We start from the raw sequence: 22,657 nt of genomic DNA on the forward strand, positions 1-22,657 counted from the left end.
GCATTTGAAAATTAACCATCTTTCTAACATTGAAAATTAAAGGCAGATATTATAAGATAGGCTCAGACGGTGTGTAAGTAGAGGTACCCCCAGTTGAGGCCCAGGTGTCCTGGGGCAGCAAGAAGTGTCCTCTCTGTGTCCTGCCCCAATTCCTGGCCTGTGGAAGACATCTGCACAGTGTTTGTTCTCTGTCCTAACTTTGCGGGCTCTGTAGCCAGGCCACAGACGTCCAGGGACTGGACGGGCTCCACAGCGAGGGCCTGGGAGTGCGGTGTCTGGAGCCCCTGCTGGTCGGCAGGGCAGACAGAGCTCCCATGGCACACACAGGGAGCCCCTGTGGGTGCTGCCGATGTGGGGGCGGGCTTCCCGCTGATCTCACAGCCGCTGGACCTGCGTCTGCAGCTGGCTCCTGGCCTCAGCAGCCCCTGACTGAATCCAGCCCCCGACCTGCATTGCAGGGACAGTCCACTGGACCGCCCGCGGGAAGCTGAAGACCCAACTCCCATGAGTCTGTCACCGAGTCTTTGCATCACTTCCTGCTCCAAGCCAGCTGGTTCAAACCCCTGACAGCCCCCTGACAGCAGCCACAACCCGATGGACCACTTTGAGCAAATGTGGCTTTTACGGAATATGCTTCTTGAATGCTCACCTACAGAGTTGCTGTATTTTGGGGGTTTTGTTGTAGTTGCCTGTTTATTTTATTATGTTTGGTTAGCCAGCATAGAGCCCATCATTAGTATGTGAGGTGGTGTCAGTGATTCCTTAGTTGTGTGTAACACCCAATGCTCATCACAACGTGGGCCCTCCTTACCGCCCATCACCCTGTCGCTGTATTTTGGGATGAACACCCGAACACAGTGGGCATGGGGAACGGCTCCCTAAATACGTTTTTCCTTTCATATGCCTTCAGACCCTTGACACTTAATGCAATGAATGATTAGGGAAGTTATATTTATGTGGCAGAAAGGAGCACATTTTGAGGTGTCCGTGACTGGAGGAATGAAGACGTGATATTCACACTTGGTTCATGATCCAGTGTGGAAACAGAAGTATGAAGAGAGACATGAAAGAGGAGCAGAGAGGGCCTGGTGGGCTCACTTCAGGATGGCTAAGACAGGCCCCCAGGAGGATGTGATGTTCAAACCAAAAGGCAGGGGAGAGAGGAGATAATCTAGGTTAGGAGGGAACACAAAGACAGGCACAGAGTCCATGGAGGGGGGATGGGCACCCCGGCGGGGGTGGGCTGGCAGATGGGGATGGGCACCCACAGGGTTGGGCTGGCAGGGGTGGGAGGCCGGGGGGGATGGGCACTCATGCAGACACCCACATGACTGAACTGGTGAAGGCCAAGCGGGGCTCCTGTTGGTCGGGCTCTGGGTTGCCGTTCTGACATCTGCTGCTCCTCACCCAGCACCACCCTCTGCGGGTGGTGTAATCTGTGAGCTCTTACTAGGAAGCAGACATAAAGTCAACAATGAAAAAAAACAGGGTAGCTTATCTCAGGAATAAGAAAGGGGGCAGTGTGGCATTTAGACAAATTAGTATTAACAACCAGCTTTAATGATTAATGCAAAATAAATGTAACACTAGTTGTTCAATGAGTGATCCATGAGAGAGATTGGAAGGCTGCCATTTAAACAACAGGGTTTAACCAATGTGATCTCTGCTGGTACGAGGAGACAAAGCCAGAAAGAGAAGCCGTAATGGCCCTTCTTGCTCTGTGATTAGCCGTTCTCTCTGAATCATGGAAGACATGCTTCCATGTCTGGTTCTTGGAAACTTCAAGGGCCGTTGTGCCTCCTTCTTATAAACTATTTGTTTGCTCATTTTCTATCATGGTTTCAGTTGCTTTGTGTATGATTAAGGGACAGTTAAACATTAGGGAATCAGGCGTTTACATTAAATATAACTCTCAAAATTTCCTGTTTCTTATTGTCTTTTGATTCTTCTTATGTGTTTTCTACTATGCCATTAGCATTTTTTTAAATTTTATTTTTTTATAAACGTATATTTTTATCCCCAGGGGTACAGGTCTGTGAATTGCCAGGTTTACACACTTCACAGCACTCACCATAGCACATACCCTCCCCAATGTCCATAACCCCACCCCCCTCTCCCAACCCCCCTCCCTCCAGCAACCCTCAGTTTGTTTTGTGAGATTAAAAGTCACTTATGGTTTGTCTCCCTCCCAATCCCATCTTGTTTCATTTACTCTTCTCCTACCCGCTTAACCCCCCATGTTGCATCTCCTCTCCCTCATATCAGGGAGATCATATGATAGATATCTTTCTCCCATTGACTTATTTCGCTAAGCATGATACCCTCTAGTTCCATCCATGTTGTTGCAAATGGCAAGATTTCATTTCTTTTGATGGCTACATAGTATTCCATTCTGTATATATACCACATCTTCTTTATCCATTCGTCTGTAGATGGACATCTAGGTTCTTTCCATAGTTTGGCTATTGTAGACATTGCTGCTATAAACATTCGGGTGCACGTGCCCCTTCGGATCACTACGTTTGTATCTTTAGGGTAAATACCCAGCAGTGCAATTGCTGGGTCATAGGGTAGTTCTATTTTCAACATTTTGAGGAACCTCCATGCTGTTTTCCAGAGTGGTTGCACCAGCTTGCATTCCCACCAACAGTGTAGGAGGGTTCCCCTTTCTCTGCATCCTCGCCAGCATCTGTCATTTCCTGACTTGTTAATTTTAGCCATTCTGACTGGTGTGAGGTGATATCTCATTGTGGTTTTGGTTTGTATTTCCCTGATGCCGAGTGATATGGAGCACTTTTTCATTTGTCTGTTGGCCATCTGGATGTCTTCTTTGCAGAAATGTCTGTTCATGTCTTCTGCCCATTTCTTGATTGGATTATTTGTTCTTTGGGTGTTGAGTTTGCTAAGTTCTTTATAGATTTTGGACACTAGCCCTTTATCTGATATGTCATTTGCAAATATCTTCTCCCATTCTGTCAGTTGTCTTTTGTTTTTTTTAACTGTTTCCTTTGCTGTGCAAAAGCTTTTGATCTTGATAAAATCCCAATAGTTCATTTTTGCCCTTGCTTCCCTTGCCTTTGGCGATGTTCCTAGGAAGATGTTGCTGTGGCTAGGGTCGAAGAGGTTGCTGCCTATGTTCTCCTCAAGGATTTTGATGGATTCCTTTCTCACATTGAGGTCCTTCATCCATTTTGAGTCTATTTTCATGTGTGGTGTAAGGAAATGATCCAATTTTATTATTCTGCATGTGGCTGTCCAATTTTCCCAACACCATTTATTGAAGAGGCTGTCTTTTTTCCATTGGATATTCTTTCCTGCTTTGTTGAAGATGAGTTGACCATAGAGTTGAGGGTCTATTTCTGGGCTCTCTATTCTGTTCCATTGATATGTGTCTGTTTTTGTGCCAGTACCATGCTGTCTTGATGATGACAGCTTTGTAATAGAGCTTGAAGTCCGGAATTGTGATGCCACCAACTTTGGCTTTCTTTTTCAATATTCCTTTGGCTATTCGAGGTCTTTTCTGGTTCCATATACATTTTAGGATTCTTTGTTCCATTTCTTTGAAAAAAATGGATGGTACTTTGATAGGAATTGCATTAAATGTGTAGATTGCTTTAGGTAGCATAGACATTGTCACAATATTTATTCTTCCAATCCAGGAGCATGGAACATTTTTCCATTTCTTTGTGTCTTCCTCAATTTCTTTCATGAGTACTTTATAGTCTTCTGAGTATAGATTCTTAGTCTCTTTGGTTAGGTTTATTCCTAGGTATCTTATAGTTTTGGGTGCAATTGTAAATGGGATGGACTCCTTAATTTCTCTTTCTTCTGTCTTGTTGTTGGTGTAGAGAAATGCAACTGATTTCTGTGCATTGATTTTACATCCTGACACTTCACTGAATTCCTGTACAAGTTCTAGCAGTTTTGGAGTGGAGTCTTTTGGGTTTTCCACATAGAGTATCATATCATCTGCGAAGAGTGATAGTTTGACTTCTTCTTTGCCGATTTGGATGCCTTTAATTTCCTTTTGTTGTCTGATTGCTGAGGCTAGGACTTCTAGTACTATGTTGAATAGCAGTGGTGATAACGGACATCCCTGCCGTGTTCCTGACCTTAGCGGAAAAGCTTTCAGTTTTTCTCCATTGAGAATGATATTTGTGGTGGGTTTTTCATAGATGGCTTTGATAATATTGAGGTATGTGCCCTCTATCCCTACACTTTGAAGAGTTTTGATCAGGAAGGGATGCTGTACTTTGTCAAGTGCTTTTTCAGCATCTATGGAGAGTATCATATGGTTCTTGTTCTTTCTTTTATTAATGTGTTGTATCACATTGATTGATTTGCGGATGTTGAACCAACCTTGCAGCCCTGGAATAAATCCCACTTGGTCGTGGTGAATAATCCTTTTAATGTACTGTTGAATCCTATTGGCTAGTATTTTGGTGAGAATTTTTGCATCTGTGTTCATTAAGGATATTGGTCTGTAGTTCTCTTTTTTGATGGGATCCTTGTCTGGTTTTGGGATCAAGGTGATGCTGGCCTCATAAAATGAGTTTGGAAGGTTTCCTTCCATTTCTATTTTTTGGAACAGTTTCAGGAGAATGGGAATTAGTTCTTCTTTAAATGTTTGGTAGAATTCCCCCAGGAAGCCATCTGGCCCTGGGCTTTTGTTTGTTTGGAGATTTTTGATGACTGTTTCAATCTCCTTACTGGTTATGGGTCTGTTGAGGCTTTCTATTTCTTCCTGGTTCAGTTGTGGTAGTTTATATGTCTCTAGGAATGCATCCATTTCTTCCAGATTGTCAAATTTGTTGGCGTAGAGTTGCTCATAGTATGTTCCTATAATTGTCTGTATTTCTTTGGTGTTCGTTGTAATCTCTCCTCTTTCATTCATGATTTTATTTATTTGGGTCCTTTCTCTTTTCTTCTTGATAAGTCTGGCCAGGGGTTTATCAATCTTATTAATTCTTTCAAAGAACCAGCTTCTAGTTTCGTTGATTTGTTCTATTGTTTTTTTGGTTTCTATTTCATTGATTTCTGCTCTGATCTTTATGATTTCTCTTCTCCTGCTGGGTTTAGGATTCCTTTCTTGTTCTTTCTCCAGCTCCTTTAGGTGTAGGGTTAGGTTGTGTACCTAAGACCTTTCTTGTTTCTTGAGAAAGGCTTGTACCACTATATATTTTCCTCTCAGGACTGCCTTTGTCGTGTCGCACAGATTCTGAACCGTTGTGTTTTCATTATCATTTGTTTCCATGAATTTTTTCAATTCTTCTTTAATTTCCTGGTTGACCCATTCATTCTTTAGAAGGATGCTGTTTAGTCTCCATGTATTTGGGTTCTTTCCAAATTTCCTCTTGTGATTGAGTTCTAGCTTCAGAGCATTGTGGTCTGAAAATATGCAGGGAATGATCCCAATCTTTTGATACCAGTTGAGACCTGACTTAGGACTGAGGATGTGATCTATTCTGGAGAATGTTCCATGTGCACTAGAGAAGAAAGTGTATTCTGTTGCTTTGGGATGAAATGTTCTGAATATATCTGTGATGTCCATCTGGTCCAGTGTGTCGTTTAAGGCCTTTATTTCCTTGTTGATCTTTTGCTTGGATAATCTGTCCATTTCAGTGAGGGGAGTGTTAAAGTCCCCTACTATTATTGTATTATTGTTGATGTGTTTCTTTGATTTTATTATTAATTGTTTTATATAGTTGGCTGCTCCCACGTTAGGGGCATAGATATTTAAAATGGTTAGATCTTCTTGTTGGACAGATCCTTTGAGTATGATATAGTGTTCTTCCTCATCTCTTATTATCTCTTTGGCTTAAAATCTAATTGATCTGATATAAGGATTGCCACTCCTGCTTTCTTCTGATGTCCATTAGCATGGTAAATTCTTTTCCACCCCCTCAATTTAAATCTGGAGGTGTCTTCGGGTCTAAAATGGGTTTCTTGTAGGCAACATATAGATGGGTTTTGTTTTTTTATCCATTCTGATACCCTGTGTCTTTTGATTGGGGCATTTAGCCCATTAACATTCAGGGTAACTATGAGAGATATGAATTTAGTGCCATTGTATTGCCTGTAAGGTGACTGTTATTGTATATTGTTTCTGTTCCTTTCTGATCTTCTACTTTTAGGATCTCTCTTTGCTTAGAGGACCCCTTTCAATATTTCTTGTAGAGCTGGTTTGGTGTTTGCAAATTCTTTCAGTTTTTGTTTGTCCTGGAAGCTTTTAATCTCTCTTTCTATTTTCAATGATAGCCTAGCTGGATATAGTATTCTTGGCTGCATGTTTTTCTCGTTTAGTGCTCTGAATATATCATGCCAGCTCTTTCTGGCCTGCCAGGTCTCTGTGGATAAGTCTGCTGCCAATCTAATATTTTTACCATTGTATGTTACAGACTTCTTTTCCCGGGCTGCTTTCAGGATTTTCTCTTTGTCACTAAGACTTGTAAATTTTACTATTAGGTGACGGGGTGTGGACCTATTCTTATTGATTTTGAGGGGTGTTCTCTGTACCTCCTGGATTTTGATGCTTGTTCCCTTTGCCATATTGGGGAAATTCTCTCCAATAATTCTCTCCAATATACTTTCTGCTCCCCTCTCTGTTTCCTCTTCTTCTGGAATCCCAATTATTCTAATGTTGTTTCGTCTTATGGTGTCACTTATCTCTCGAATTCTCCCCTTGTGATCCAGTAGCTGTTTGTCCCTCTTTTGCTCAGCTTCTTTATTCTCTGTCATTTGGTTCTGTATCACTAATTCTTTCTTCTGCCTCATTTATCCTAGCAGTGAGAGCCTCCATTTTTGATTGCACCTCATTAATGGCTTTTTTATTTCAACTTGGTTAGATTTTAGTTCTTTTATTTCTCCAGAAAGGACTTTTATATCTCCCGAGAGGGTTTCTCTAATATTTTCCATGCCTTTTTTGAGCCCAGCTAGAACCTTGAGAATCATCATTCTGAACTCTAGATCTGACATATTACCAATGTCTGTATTGATTAGGTCCCTAGCCTTTGGTACTGCCTCTTGTTCTTTTTTTTGTGGTGAATTTTTCCTCCTTGTCATTTTGTCCAGATAAGAGTATATGATGGAGCAAGTAAAATACTAGAAGGGTGGCAACAGCCCCAGGAAAATATGCTTTAGCAAAATCAGAAGAGATCCCAAAACGTGAAGGGGGAGAAAGGGGATAAAAAGATTCAGAAAGAAAAAAAAAAAAAAGGAAAGAAACAATTAAAAAAAGAATACCAATAAAGAAAAAATATAAAAAGGAAAAAAAAATATATATATATTAGATAAACTAGTTAAAAAACATTAAAAAAGGAAAGGGTAAAAGTTAAAAAAATTTAGCAGAAAAAGAAAAAAAATTGAAAAAGAAAAAAAATTTAAATTAACTGCAAGGCTCAAGAATCATGGGGAGAAAGCCATGAGTTCCATGCTTTGCTTTCTCCTCCTCTGGAATTCCGCTGCTCTCCTTGGTATTGAAACTGCAGTCCTTGGTAGGTGAACTTGGTCCTGGCTGGATTTCTTGTTGATCTTCTGGGGGAGGGGCCTGTTGTAGTGATTCTCAAGTGTCTTTGCCCCAGGCGGAGTTGCATCGCCCTTACCAGGGGCCGGGCTAAGTAATCCGCTCAGGTTTGCTTTTGGGAGCTTTTGTTCCCTGAGCGCTTTCCGTAGAGTTCCGGAGGACGGGAATGAAGATGGCAGCCTCCCAGTCTCCAGCCCAGAGGAGCCAAAAGCCCTGGGACCCACTCCTCAGTGAGCCCTCAGAGAACAGCGCCCAGTTACTCCCGTCACCCTGGCCTCTGGCCACGCTCCGAGCTGACCGAGCCTGTGACTGGTTCAAGGTAACCCTGAGCTTAGAGCTCACTCCTCGGCTCTGTCTCAGTAGCCGGCTTCCCCGTTCTAATACCTGTAAGCTCTGCGACACTCAGACACCCCCGATCCTTCTGTGACCCTGCGGGACCTGAGGCCACGCTGACCCCGTGTGGGCTTCACCCCAGTTAAGCCTCTGGAGCGATGTCCCTCAGCGGAACAGACTTTTAAAAGTCCTGATTTTGTGCTCCGTTGCTCCGCCGCTTGCCGGGAGCTGGCCCCTCCCCCCCGCGGTCTATCTTCCCGTCGCTTTGAATTCACTTCTCCGCCAGTCCTACCTTTCAGAAAGTGGTTGATTTTCTGTTTCTAGAATTGCTGTTCTTCTTCTCTTCGATCTCCCGTTGGATTTGTAGGTGTTTGCAATCTTTAGATAAGCTATCTAGCTGATCTCCCGCTACCTGAAGTAGTCTCAGCCTGCTACTTCTGCGCCATCTTGACTCCTCCCCAGCATTTCTTTTTAATGGAAATAAAGTTAAGTTTTATGACTCTTTTTAGGGAAAAATCTCTGGATTTTGAATCATGGTTTGAAGACTTGCCCTGAAACGTTTTCCTGCTTTCCCTCCTAGCAGCTGACAGGGAGCAGGGCATTTGAATCCCTTGCCTGTCTGGAGCAGCATTTCCTGGGGCTCACCTGGCCACTCTCCCATGGACCCACATCAGGAGGGTGGTTCTGGAAACACCCTTGGGACGTTTACCCTACAGCTCATACTCCTCAGTGATTTAAAGCACTGCTCCTAATTGGAGCATATGTTGCTCTTACAGTGTGATACTGGGAACTCTGATGGTTACCTCACACTTGCCAGGATTTAGGAGTTTAAAGACGGAACAGCTGCAGAATGCTGACTCACATCCAGACTTACTCCAACAGCTTTCTGTGTTGGTTTGTGCTGGCCTCTCTGCAGCCCTGGGAGACTGTGCCACAAACACTGGTTCTTACACTGCTGTGAGGGCAAACTCCCTTCCACACACCCTCCCGGGAACTTACTGGATGGTGTATGGGCCCAGCCTGCTCACTTATGCCCTGGGCAGCTGTGGCTGGACCTCCAGCTCTGTCTGGAACTTTCTCAGCTCCATGTTTGATTGATTAACTTTGTAATGTATTTTTTTAATATTTTATTTATTTGCAAGAGAGAGAGTGCACATGAGTGGGGCAAGGGGCTGAGGGAGTGGGAAAACAGACTCTCTGCTGAGCAGGGAGCCAGATACAGGGCTCAACTCCATCCCAGAATGCCTAGATCACCACCTGAACCGAAGTCAGTTGCTTAACCAACTGAGCTAGCCAGGCGTCCTGTAATATACTTCCAAATCAAGAAATGAGATGTCTCCAGCTTTGTCTTCTTGCTTAAGATTGCTTGGCTATTTGGCTTCGATTATTTGTGGAGCATAAGGAATAACACGGAGGACATGGGGAGATGGGAGAGGAGAAGGGAGTTGGGGGAAATTGGAGAGGGAGACGAACCATGAGAGACTGTGGACTCTGAGGAACTAACTGAGGGTTTTGGAGGGGAGGGTGGTGGGAGGCTGGGTGAGCCTGGTGGTGGTATTGTGGAGGGCAGGTATTGTATGGAGCATTGGGTGTGGTGTATAAACAATGAATTCTAGAACACTGAAAAGAAATTAAAATAAATAAATAAAAAATTTTAAAAAAGGGTTGCTTGGCTATTTGGGGTCTTTTGTGTTCCATACACATTTTAGGACTATATTTTCCATTTCTATATAAGCTGTGATTGGAGGGACTTCATAGAATGTATAGATGGCTTTGGGCAGTATGGACATTTTAACAATATTAATTCTTCCAACCCATGAACTCATATGTCTCTCCATTTATCTGTTTTCTTTAATATCCTTTATCAACATTTTATAATTTTCAGTGTGTAAGTCTTTCACCTCTTGATTAATTAATTCCCAAGGGTTTTATTCTTTTTGTTGCTATTGTGGATAGGATTTTTAAAAATTTCCTTTTTGGATAATCCATTGTTTGTGTATGGGAACATGATATTTTATATGTTAATATTTTACCCTGCAACTTCATTGAATTTTTCTATTACTTCAAAAATTTTTGTTATTGAGTCCTTACGGTTGTTCCTACTGACATGATCATGCCATATACAAACAGAAATAATTTTATTTCTTCTTTTCCAATTTTTCTTGCCTAAGTGCTCTAGCTAGGACTTTCAGTACTATATTGAGTAGAAGTGGTGCGGGTGGACATCCTTGCCTTGTACTGGATCTGACAGGAGAGGAGAGCTTTCAGTCTTCTGCTATTGACCAGTGTCAGCTGGGGCCTGGAAGGTAGGGAAGGAGAAGGGTATAGCACGTGTGGCAATGTGCTGAGTCTGAGGCAGGGCCATGCAGTGGCACTCATCTTTTTTCTAAAATATCTAAACTTAACCTTACATTGTTAACCTTACCTTACATAAGTTTTTTTTAAGTAGGCTCCATGCCCTGTGTGGAGTTTGACCTGGCATCCCTGAGATCAAGAACCAAGCTGAAATCAAGAGTCAGATGCTTAACAGACAGAGCCACCCAGGTGCCCTTATAATTTGAATCTTTTCTAAAAGATTAAAATAATATCTTCTTAAATGGCAGGTGTCATCTTCTTATGCGGAGCACAAATAACAAACAAAAAGTGGGAGTGCGTCAATTATTCCATCTGGGACTTATTTCTTGAATTAGACATACATTTTTATTAAGCATATTTTCTTTCTTTTTGAAGTTAAAATAAGTAAAGAGAGTAACTGTGGAGTTTTATTTACACGAGACTTTAAAAGCCCCACTCCCAAAGACTAACTTGGCATTTTCTAAAATGTGTGCAAATGAGTGAGCATGGCTAACACTTCCTTTGGATTCCTGAGTATCTCAGATCAGACTTTTCCCACCCTGGCCCTTGTCACTCTCCTGCTAGACGCTCGTATGCATGTGTGTGTTTATGTGTGAGTCACACTTGTGTGGGCGCAGCTGTGCGTGTAATGGAATCGTGCTTTGTGCTCATTCACCTAACTTCTCGTGAACACTCTATCTCCCTCAGGGGAGAACTGGGGGAATTGGCCAGCTACACTCACAATATTACCACTCCTGAACTCTATCCTTGCACATGTATGGCCAATGTGTCCCTTTCCCTATCCCACATATCCTCATGGGGAGAAAGGAATTAATGTGTGAGGCCCCAGGGAAGCTGGAGCTCACAAGTAGACACTGATGAAGCAGAAATTGTGTCCAGAGTTGCCTAAGGCCAAAGCCCATAATCTACTCCACTCTCCTGGGTCTTACTCCCAGCACAGACCAAATGTGGAGGCCAAGTGCTTTTACAGAGCAGATTGTCTCCCTCTCTGTCCCAAACCTACAACCTTTATGCTGCCCTTGTAATTGAGAAGGCTCCGGTGTGTCTTCGAGGGTGCAGTTGAAGGACATTTTGTTGGAAATGGAACTTTCCAAATAGAGAAAAGATGCAGAATTTTATCCTGGTTGCAATAGGAAGCCAGTTGATAAGCCATTTTATCCAATGAAGATAAGATTTAGAAAAAGTCTGTAGAAAGTAGACTTCAGGCAAACAAGACAGTAACCAAGAGAAGGGGCCGAGATGGATGTGGGTGGCCCTGATGAGGGCAGAGGACCTACTTTGTCTCCTGTAGCTGCTTTTGCTGCAAATGTGTTCAGTTGCTCCTTGGCTATGGTGAGACAAGGCCATCCCGACTACACTGACACTGAATCTTCAGGGGGTGTCCTCTGGGGACAGGGCACAGTAAGAGCTATCCAAGGGTGCTCTTTCTCTGTGCTCTCATTTACTCCTGGGAAGACCCAAAGTGAATATGGAAATCAAGGTGAATTTCAAGGGACACACTGGCAGCTTGTCACTGTAATCCACCACTTTTGTCCGGCTCTGATCAAGGAGAACTGCAAGAAGAGGGCAGAGTGATACTGGAGACACAAGTCTTCATTGCAAACCCAAACTGGCAAGCTACGCGTCATTACCACCACACTCCAGCAGGGAGGAGAGATGGTGTGACCATGGAATCAGGAAGATGATTATTTCATGAAGCAATTTTTATATCTGTATGATGAAGGAATTGTGTAGCACACCAGCTTCACCTCGAGACATGCACGGGAATGACCAGACTTCAGACCGATGTCTTTATTTCTGAGCACTTCAATCATTTCACCAATGACCTCCCTGTAAATGAGCTCACTGAGAAAATATCCCATCTTTGGCTTTTGCCATCTGCCTTGGACTTAAAGTTGTGAAGAATAGGACTTAATAGAAATCCCAGACTTGACATCCATTGCTACCACACATGATGACTTTGGGAAATAATGACCTTTGTTAATGGAAGTTTATTTGCTGGCATCTGTCCTTGCTGGAAACCTGTGTGCAGGAGTCTGGGCCTTGTGTCCTCCCCTGCATGGAGGGTGGGCAGGTCCCTGCAATGCCTACCCAGCTCCAACTCTCTGTTCCATCTTCTCCAAATCAGAGGTCAGCTGTGGTGGACCCGTGGGTACAGCATGTCATGAGATTCTAGCCAGTTTAAGTCTGGCTTCTGCTTTGCTATAGCTCAGCAAGTGGAGACAGGATATGTGCGTGTCATTGTTGAGTACTCTACGCAGGGACATTCTTCAGCCCAGGAGCAGTGTCCCATATGTCACCTGCTATTTCCTAGTAGACGGAAAATGGTGTCATTCTCCTGTTGCAGGACAGAACATGATTTCAAGCCTATCTAAACCCCCATCCAAACATAATGAAAGGAAGCATAGAAAATAAACGTCACAGTGTCACACTTCTTGGCAAGACATCTCCCAACAGAAGTCAGTTCCCTTTTCAATAAAGAAGAAATAGTTTTTAAAAAATTCTCTCAAGGGGGAGGAGTCAAGATGGCGGAGAAGTAGCAGGCTGAGACTACTTCGGGTAGCGGGAGATCAGCTAAATAGCTTATCTAAAGATTGCAAACACCTACAAATCCAACGGGAGATTGAAGAGAAGAAGAACAGCAATTCCAGAAACAGAAAATCAACCACTTTCTGCAAGGTAGGACTGGCGGAGAAGTGAATCCAAAGTGACGGGAAGATCGACCGCGGGGGGAGGGGCCGGCTCCCGGCGAGCGGCGGAGCAACGGAGCAAAATCAGGACTTTTAAAAGTCTGTTCCGCTGAGGGACATCGCTCCAGAGGCTTAACTGGGGTGAAGCCCAGGCGGGGTAAGCGCGGCCTCAGCTCCCGCAGGGTCGCAGAAGGATCGGGGGTGTCTCAGTGTCGCAGAGCTTACCGGTATTAGAACGGGGAAGCCGGCTGCAGAGACAGAGCTGAGGAGTGACTCTCAGCTCAGGGTTGCCTTGAACCGGTCGCAGGCTCGGTCAGCTCGGAGCGCGGCCGGAGGCCAGGGTGACGGGAGTCATTTGGCGCTGTTCTCTGAGGGCGCACTGAGGAGTGGGGCCCCGGGCTCTCGGCTCCTCCGGGCCGGAGACCGGGAGGCCGCCATCTTTATTCCCGTCCTCCGGACTCTACAGAAAGCGCTCAGGGAACAAAAGCTCCCGAAAGCGAACCCGAGCGGATGACTCAGCGCGGCCCCGGGTAAGGGCGGTGCAACTCCGCCTGGGGCAAAGACGCTTGAGAATCACTACAACGGGCCCCTCCCCCAGAAGATCAACGGGAAACCCAGCCAGGACCAAGTTCACCTACCAAGGAGAGCGGCGGAATTCCAGAGGAGAAGAAAGCAAAGCACGGAACTCATGGCTTTCTCCCCATGATTTTTTAGCCTTGCAGTTAATTTAATTTTTTTTTCTTTTCCAATTTTTTTTTCTTTTTCTCTTCTTCTGCTAAATTTTTTTTAACTTTTACCGTTTTCTTTTTTTTAACGTTTTTTAAATAGTTTATCTAATATATATATATTTTTTCCTCTTTTTATATTTTTGCTTTATCGGCTTTCTTTTTTTTAATAGTTTTTTTTTCTTTCTTTCTGAACCCCTTTTTTTCCCCTTTCTCCCCCCTCACAATTCAGGATCTCTTCTGATTTGGCTAAAGCATATTTTCCTGGGGTTGTTGCCACCCTTTTAGTATTTTACTTGCTCCTTCATAAACTCTTATCTGGACAAAATGACAAGGCGGAAAAATTCACAACAAAAAAAAGAACAAGAGGCAATACCAAAGGCTAGGGACCTAATCAATACAGACATTGGTAATATGTCAGATATAGAGTTCAGAATGACGATTCTCAAGGTTCTAGCCGGGCTTGAAAAAGGCATGGAAGATATTAAAGCAACCCTCTCGGGAGATATAAAAGCCCTTTCTGGAGAAATAAAAGAACTAAAATCTAACCAAGTTGAAATCAAAAAAGCTATTAATGAGGTGCAATCAAAAATGGAGGCTCTCACTGCTAGGATAAATGAGGCAGAAGAAAGAATTAGCGATATAGAAGACCAAATGACAGAGAATAAAGAAGCTGAGCAAAAGAGGGACAAACAGCTACTGGACCACGAGGGGAGAATTCGAGAGATAAGTGACACCATAAGACGAAACAACATTAGAATAATTGGGATTCCAGAAGAAGAGGAAACAGAGAGGGGAGCAGAAGGTATATTGGAGAGAATTATTGGAGAGAATTTCCCCAATATGGCAAAGGGAACAAGCATCAAAATCCAGGAGGTTCAGAGAACCCCCCTCAAAATCAATAAGAATAGATCTACACCCCGTCACCTAATAGTAAAATTGACAAGTCTTAGTGACAAAGAAAAGATCCTGAAAGCAGCCCGGGAAAAGAAGTCTGTAACTTACAATGGTAAAAATATTAGATTGGCAGCAGACTTATCCACAGAGACCTGGCAGGCCAGAAAGAGCTGGCATGATATATTCAGAGTACTAAATGAGAAAAACATGCAGCCAAGAATACTATATCCAGCTAGGCTATCATTGAAAATAGAAGGAGAGATTAAAAGCTTCCAGGACAAACAAACTGAAAGATTTTGCAAATACCAAACCAGCTCTACAGGAAATATTGAAAGGGGTCCTCTAAGCAAAAGAGACCCTCAAAGTAGTAGATCAGAAAGAAACAGAGACAATATACAATAACAGTCACCTTACAGGCAATACAATGGCACTAAATTCATATCTCTCAATACTTACCCTGAATGTTAATGGGCTAAATGCCCCAATCAAAAGACACAGGGTATCAGAATGGATAAAAAAACAAAAACCATCTATATGTTGCCTACAAGAAACTCATCTTACACCCGAAGACACCTCCAGGTTTAAAGTGAGGGGGTGGAAAAGAATTTACCATGCTAATGGACATCAGAAGAAAGCAGGAGTGGCAATCCTCATATCAGATCAATTAGATTTTAAGCCAAAGATTATAATAAGAGATGAGGAAGGACACTATATCATACTCAAAGGAACTGTCCAACAAGAAGATCTAACAATTTTAAATATCTATGCCCCTAACGTGGGAGCAGCCAACTATATAAACCAATTAATAACAAAATCAAAGAAACACATCGACAAGAATACAATAATAGTAGGGGATTTTAACACTCCCCTCACTGAAAGGGACAGATCATCCAAGCAAAAGATCAACAAGGAAATCAAGGCCTTAAATGACACACTGGACCAGATGGACATCACAGATATATTCAGAACATTTCATCCCAAAGCAACAGAATACACATTCTTCTCTAGTGCACATGGAACATTCTCCAGAATAGATCACATTCTTGGTCCTAAATCAAGTCTCAACCGGTATCAAAAGATTGGGATCATTCCCTGCATATTATCAGACCACAATGCTCTAAAGCTAGAACTCAATCACAAGAGGAAATTTGGAAAGAACCCAAATACATGGAGACTAAACAGCATCCTTCTAAAGAATGAATGGGTCAACCAGGAAATCAAAGAAGAATTGAAAAAATTTATGGAAACAAATGATAATGAAAACACAACAGTTCAGAATCTGTGGGACACAACAAAGGCAGTCCTGAGAGGAAAATATATAGCGGTACAAGCCTTTCTCAAGAAACAAGAAAGGTCTCAGGTACACAACCTAACCCTACACCTAAAGGAGCTGGAGAAAGAACAAGAAAGAAACCCTAAACCCAGCAGGAGAAGAGAAATCATAAAGATCAGAGCAGAAATCAATGAAATAGAAACCAAAAAAACAATAGAACAAATCAACGAAACTAGGAGCTGGTTCTTTGAAAGAATTAATAAGATCGATAAACCCCTGGCCAGACTTATCAAAAAGAAAAGAGAGAGGACCCAAATAAATAAAATCATGAATGAAAGAGGAGAGATCACAACGAACACCAAAGAAATACAGACAATTATAAGAACATACTATGAGCAACTCTACGCCAACAAATTTGACAATCTGGAAGAAATGGATGCATTCCTAGAGACATATAAATTACCACAACTGAACCAGGAAGAAATAGAAAGCCTGAACAGACCCATAACCAGTAAGGAGATTGAAACAGTCATCAAAAATCTCCAAACAAACAAAAGCCCAGGGCCAGACGGCTTCCCGGGGGAATTCTACCAAACATTTAAAGAAGAACTAATTCCTATTCTCCTGAAACTGTTCCAAAAAATAGCAATAGAAGGAAAACTTCCAAACTCATTTTATGAGGCCAGCATCACCTTGATCCCAAAACCAGACAAGGATCCCAACAAAAAAGAGAACTACATACCAATATCCTTGATGAACACAGATGCAAAAATTCTCGCCAAAATACTAGCCAATAGGATTCAACAGTACGTTAAAAGGATTATTCACCAAGACCAAGTGGGATTTATTCCAGGGCTGCAAGGCTGGTTCAACATCCGCAAATCAATCAATGTGATACAACACATTAATAAAAGAAAGAACAAGAACCATATGATACTCTCCATAGATGCTGAAAAAGCATTTGACAAAGTACAGCATCCCTTCCTGATCAAAACTCTTCAAAGTGTAGGGATAGAGGGCACATACCTCAATATTATCAAAGCCATCTATGAAAAACCCACCACAAATATCATTCTCAATGGAGAAAAACTGAAAGCTTTTCCGCTAAGGTCAGGAACACGGCAGGGATGTCCGTTATCACCACTGCTATTCACATAGTACTAGAAGTCCTAGCCTCAGCAATCAGACAACAAAAGGAAATTAAAGGCATCCAAATCGGCAAAGAAGAAGTCAAACTATCACTCTTCGCAGATGATATGATACTCTATGTGGAAAACCCAAAAGACTCCACTCCAAAACTGCTAGAACTTGTACAGGAATTCAGTGAAGTGTCAGGATGTAAAATCAATGCACAGAAATCAGTTGCATTTCTCTACACCAACAACAAGACAGAAGAAAGAGAAATTAAGGAGTCCATCCCATTTACAATTGCACCCAAAACTATAAGATACCTAGGAATAAACCTAACCAAAGAGACTAAGAATCTATACTCAGAAGACTATAAAGTACTCATGAAAGAAATTGAGGAAGACACAAAGAAATGGAAAAATGTTCCATGCTCCTGGATTGGAAGAATAAATATTGTGACAATGTCTATGCTACCTAAAGCAATCTACACATTTAATGCAATTCCTATCAAAGTACCATCCATTTTTTTCAAAGAAATGGAACAAAGAATCCTAAAATGTATATGGAACCAGAAAAGACCTCGAATAGCCAAAGGAATATTGAAAAAGAAAGCCCAAGTTGGTGGCATCACAATTCCGGACTTCAAGCTCTATTACAAAGCTGTCATCATCAAGACAGCATGGTACTGGCACAAAAACAGACACATAGATCAATGGAACAGAATAGAGAGCCCAGAAATGGACCCTCAACTCTATGGTCAACTCATCTTCGACAAAGCAGGAAAGAATGTCCAATGGAACAAAGACAGCCTCTTCAATAAATGGTGTTGGGAAAATTGGACAGCCACATGCAGAAAAATGAAATTGGATCATTTCCTTACACCACACACGAAAATAGACTCAAAATGGATGAAGGATCTCAATGTGAGAAAGGAATCCATCAAAATCCTCGAGGAGAACACAGGCAGCAACCTCTTCGACGTCAGCCGCAGCAACATCTTCCTAGGAACATCACCAAAGGCAAGGGAAGCAAGGGCAAAAATGAACTTTTGGGATTTTATCAAGATCAAAAGCTTTTGCACAGCAAAGGAAACAGTTAAAAAAACCAAAAGACAACTGACAGAATGGGAGAAGATATTTGCAAATGACATATCAGATAAAGGGCTAGTGTCCAAAATCTATAAAGAACTTAGCAAACTCAACACCCAAAGAACAAATAATCCAATCAAGAAATGGGCAGAGGACATGAACAGACATTTCTGCAAAGAAGACATCCAGATGGCCAACAGACACATGAAAAAGTGCTCCATATCACTCGGCATCAGGGAAATACAAATCAAAACCACCATGAGATATCACCTCACACCAGTCAGAATGCCTAAAATTAACAAGTCAGGAAATGACAGATGCTGGCGAGGATGCGGAGAAAGGGGAACCCTCCTACACTGTTGGTGGGAATGCAAGCTGGTGCAACCACTCTGGAAAACAGCATGGAGGTTCCTCAAAATGTTGAAAATAGAACTACCCTATGACCCTGCAATTGCACTGCTGGGTATTTACCCTAAAGATACAAACGTAGTGATCCGAAGGGGCACATGCACCCGAATGTTTATAGCAGCAATGTCTACAATAGCCAAACTATGGAAAGAACCTAGATGTCCATCTACAGATGAATGGATAAAGAAGATGTGGTATATATACACAATGGAATACTATGCAGCCATCAAAAGAAATGAAATCTTGCCATTTGCAACGACGTGGATGGAACTAGAGGGTATCATGCTTAGCGAAATAAGTCAATCGGAGAAAGACAACTATCATATGATCTCCCTGATATGAGGGAGAGGAGATGCAACATGGGGGGTCAAGGGGGTAGGAGAAGAGTAAATGAAACAAGATGGGATTGGGAGGGAGTCAAACCATAAGTGACTCTTAATCTCACAAAACAAACTGAGGGTTGATGGGGGGAGGGGGTTGGGAGAGGGGGTGGGGTTATGGATATCGGGGAGGGTATGTGCTATGGTGAGTGTTGTGAAGTGTGTAAACCTGGCAATTCGCAGACCTGTACCCCTGGGGATAAAAATATATGTTTATAAAGCTGTAAAAAAAAAAAAAAAAAAGAGAAAGAAAGGATGAATCCCCAAGTTTTGTAGCAACATGGACGGGACTGGAAGAGATTTTGCTGAGTGAAATAAGTCAAGCAGAGAGAGTCAATTATCATATGGTTTCACTTATTTGTGGAGCATAACAAATAGCATGGAGGACAAGGGGAGATGGAGAGGAGAAGGGAGTTGAGGGAAATTGGAAGGGGAGGTGAACCATGAGAGACTATGGACTCTAAAAACGATCTGAGAATTTTGAAGGGGTGGGGGGTGGGAGGTTGGGGGCACCAGGTGGTGGGTATTGTAGAGGGCACGGATTGCATGGAGCACTGGGTGTGGTGCAAAAATAATGAATACTGTTATGCTGAAAAAAATAAAAAATTTAAAAAAAAAATTCTCTCAAAATAAAATGAAGAGTTTTCAGGTGGATCTCATCAGAGTTAAAGAAACCACAGTAAGTGTACATAATTAACATGACTTGGTACTACTATGCAATGAATATTATTTCTCCAGGCCAGCATATAATCAATCAGCCAAACAGCCTTGAGAAAACTATCTCCTCCATCATCAAAGGTGATGTGGCTGGCCCAGATCAGTCAAGGTTCTCCAGAGAAACAGAACCAGTAAGAGACCCCTAGAGGCATCAGAAGAGACTTATAACTGGCATTGGGTCCTGTGGTCATGGAGGCTGAGAAGTCCCACGATCTGCTACTGCAAGCTGGGGACCCAGGAGAGCTGGTGGTGTCACTCAGTCTGAGTCCAAAGACCTGAGACCAGGACCACTGATATCTGAGTACAGAAGATGGATGTCCCAGCCCTTCCTCTACCTTTTTTTTCCCACTTCCTTTTCATTTTTGTTCCTTTCATGCTCTCCTTGTAAAGCCTAAGGCCCACCTGCTTTGGTGAGAGCATCATCATTAGGCCGCCCACTGAGTCAAATGCTAATCTCTTCTGGAAACACCCTCACAGACAACCAGAGCAAAGGTTTATCACTATGTGGGTCTCCCTGAGCCCAGTCAAACTGGCACACAAAATTAACCATCATGAGAACACAGCTCTATATACTCACAGTATAAAATGCAGTTTGGAAAATGACTGGCCTCTGACCAAGAGCCATCCTGTGATCTGTACACCATTAGGACAAAGGGGGCTCTGCACAAATGACAGAAATATAAGCACATACATACAGTGTAATTGCTGACTCACTTCTACATTTCTCTCCATCCCTCTTATTTTATACACCTGTGTGGGGAAATGTCTACAGAAAGGCTGCTCTGGAGTCTGCAGATAGCAAAGAACTCCCCACCAGAATATAAGTACCCCAAATGTATGGAAATGTGGGAAAAGCACAAAACCAACCACCCCTTGTTCCCAGTGAAAATACTTGGGATAGCACCTCTTGGAAACACAGGCTGAGAGAAAGAATGGAGGCATGGAACCCCGTAAAGTGGGAAGTGGTGGGAAACACATCTCCAGGCACAGGGCTAGTTTTATTGCGCTCCCTGCTGATTTCCGGTCTCCTGCTGAGACCTAGGGAGCCCTCCGCTTCCTCTGCTTGCTCTAGCTGCACTACAGAATGACAGAAACCTGGGGAAGCAGTTGGCCACCACAAAGAAAACAAGGCAGCAGCAGCTTAGCGCAGCTCGTTAACCACTGGGAATCTGTGTGGAGGCCCCTGTGTTGACAGTGCGTGACGAAAGATGCTTTGAAGAACTCTCACACATCAAACTGTCATGAGATCCCATTTCAGCAGCCTCTTACAGCTTATTAATCAGCTTCCCAATTTGATTTTCTTCAGTAGCAACCAACCAACCAACCAGCAAACCATTATTCCCAAATATGCATGAATCATTTCCCCGGGCTATTTATGTTTCAGAGATAAATTAATATATTATAAAACACAACTCTAAAGTACTACTGTTTCATTTAACAGACTTACCAGAACTTACACAGCACAATTGAATGTTTTTCCCCTTAATGGAGCAGTGTTGGTCATCCAACTGCTTCTCTTTACAGAAAGGAAAATGGAAGCATGTGAAGCTTCTAGAACTTCTATTCTGTGCTACGCATTCTGAATACATAGTATTATTTGTCCTGCACTATTTCTGAAATAACAAAAGAAAATATATTCAAACATGCCTTTGGTTAGCTTAAGCACTTTACCTATATTCACCAATTCACATGCATGTACAGGTTGTCACTGTTACCAAACGAGGGGCATGTAGGGCCTCTTTGACTCACATCAAGTTCAGCCCTGCCTCTGATGGTGGCTCTGAGAATGGGGGTTCAATGGTGCTGGGGCAAGACAATGACATAAGCAATTCTTCTAAGGGGATGGTACCCACTGACTTCACTCAACAAACAGCTACTGTCCACCCACTTGGTGCTCGCTGGTCCCTAGACATTCAAGGTTATGTTAATCTGCTATAACAGGGCTGCCATAACAAGGTACCACAGGCTGGGGCCTTAAACAGTGAGACTTTTAATTTGCACAGTCCTGAAGGCTGGAAATCCACGATCAAGGTGCCAGCAAGGTTGGGTGCTGGTGAGGGCCCATGTCCTGGGTAAACAGCCGCATTCCTGCTGTGTCCACATAGGCCTCTCATTTGTGAGTGTGCAGACAGAGGACCATCTCTAGGATCTCTTCTTCTTATAAGAACACCCATCTGCAGGCACTGGGCACCTAAGTGTCCGGCTCAAGTCATGATCTCAGGGTTGCAGGATTGAGCCTCATGTTGGGCTCTGCACTCAGCGGGAAGTCTGCTTCTCTTCTTTGCCCTCTGCCCCTCCCCTTGCCACCTGCTGTTCTCTCACACTCTCTCTCAAATAAATAAATGGAATAATCTTTTTTAAAAAATAAGAACACTCTTATTTTGAATTGGATCAGGGATTGGCCTCCTTATGACCTCATCTAACTTCAATTAGCTTCCCAATGTCCACAACTCCAAATATAGTCTCTTTGGGAGTTAGGGCATCAACATATGAATACTGGATGACATAATTCAGTCCATGACAGAGACGGATCTTAGAGCAAAGGAAAAGTCTCTTGTTTTTATACAGTGTGTATTTCTGTGTGCATAGGTGGGGGACCACGTCTAGGACAGACTCATATTGAATGTGAGAAATAAGTAGATCACTCTGGTAAGTCACTCAGGCCAGTGTGGTACAACTCATCAATTTTTCTGTTTATGGATCATGCTTTTATGTCAAACCTGAGAACTCTGCATAGTCCTATGTCCCAAAGACTTTCCCTGATGTTTTTCCAAAAGATTTTACAGTTTTGTAATTTACATTTGAATTTGTGATCCATTTTGAATCACCTTGTATATGAGGTATGAAGCTGTTTCTCTCTCTCTTTTTTAAAATATCTTGATTTCTGCCTATAGATGTCCATTGCTCCAGCAGTATTTCTTGCAAAGACTATCCTTCCTCCTCTGAATGACTACCTATTCATTAAAAATCAGTTGGTCACATTTGTGGATACAGTTCAGGTCTCTTTATTCTGTCCCATTGATCTATCTATCTTTATACAACATCCCTTCCTGATTAATGTCACACAAACATACACACACACAGACAGGCACCCAGTCATACACACAGAGAGTAAGAATCAACAAGTGGAAGATTGATTCC

General features: G+C 42.7%; 1 long non-coding RNA gene across 1 annotated transcript; it reads right to left on the bottom strand.

Moving 5' to 3' along the window:
* Nucleotides 1-9,996: 9,996 nt before the first annotated feature.
* Nucleotides 9,997-21,008, bottom strand: LOC125096348 (uncharacterized). Its single transcript, XR_007126144.1, has 3 exons — nt 20,964-21,008; nt 20,094-20,176; nt 9,997-10,154 (listed from the first exon to the last, which is right to left on the bottom strand). It is a non-coding gene; the product is annotated as an uncharacterized LOC125096348 (long non-coding RNA).
* Nucleotides 21,009-22,657: the final 1,649 nt, after the last annotated feature.

This window comes from Lutra lutra, chromosome 3 (genome assembly GCF_902655055.1).
Source record: "Lutra lutra chromosome 3, mLutLut1.2, whole genome shotgun sequence".
NCBI classification, from domain to species: Eukaryota; Metazoa; Chordata; class Mammalia; order Carnivora; family Mustelidae; genus Lutra; species Lutra lutra.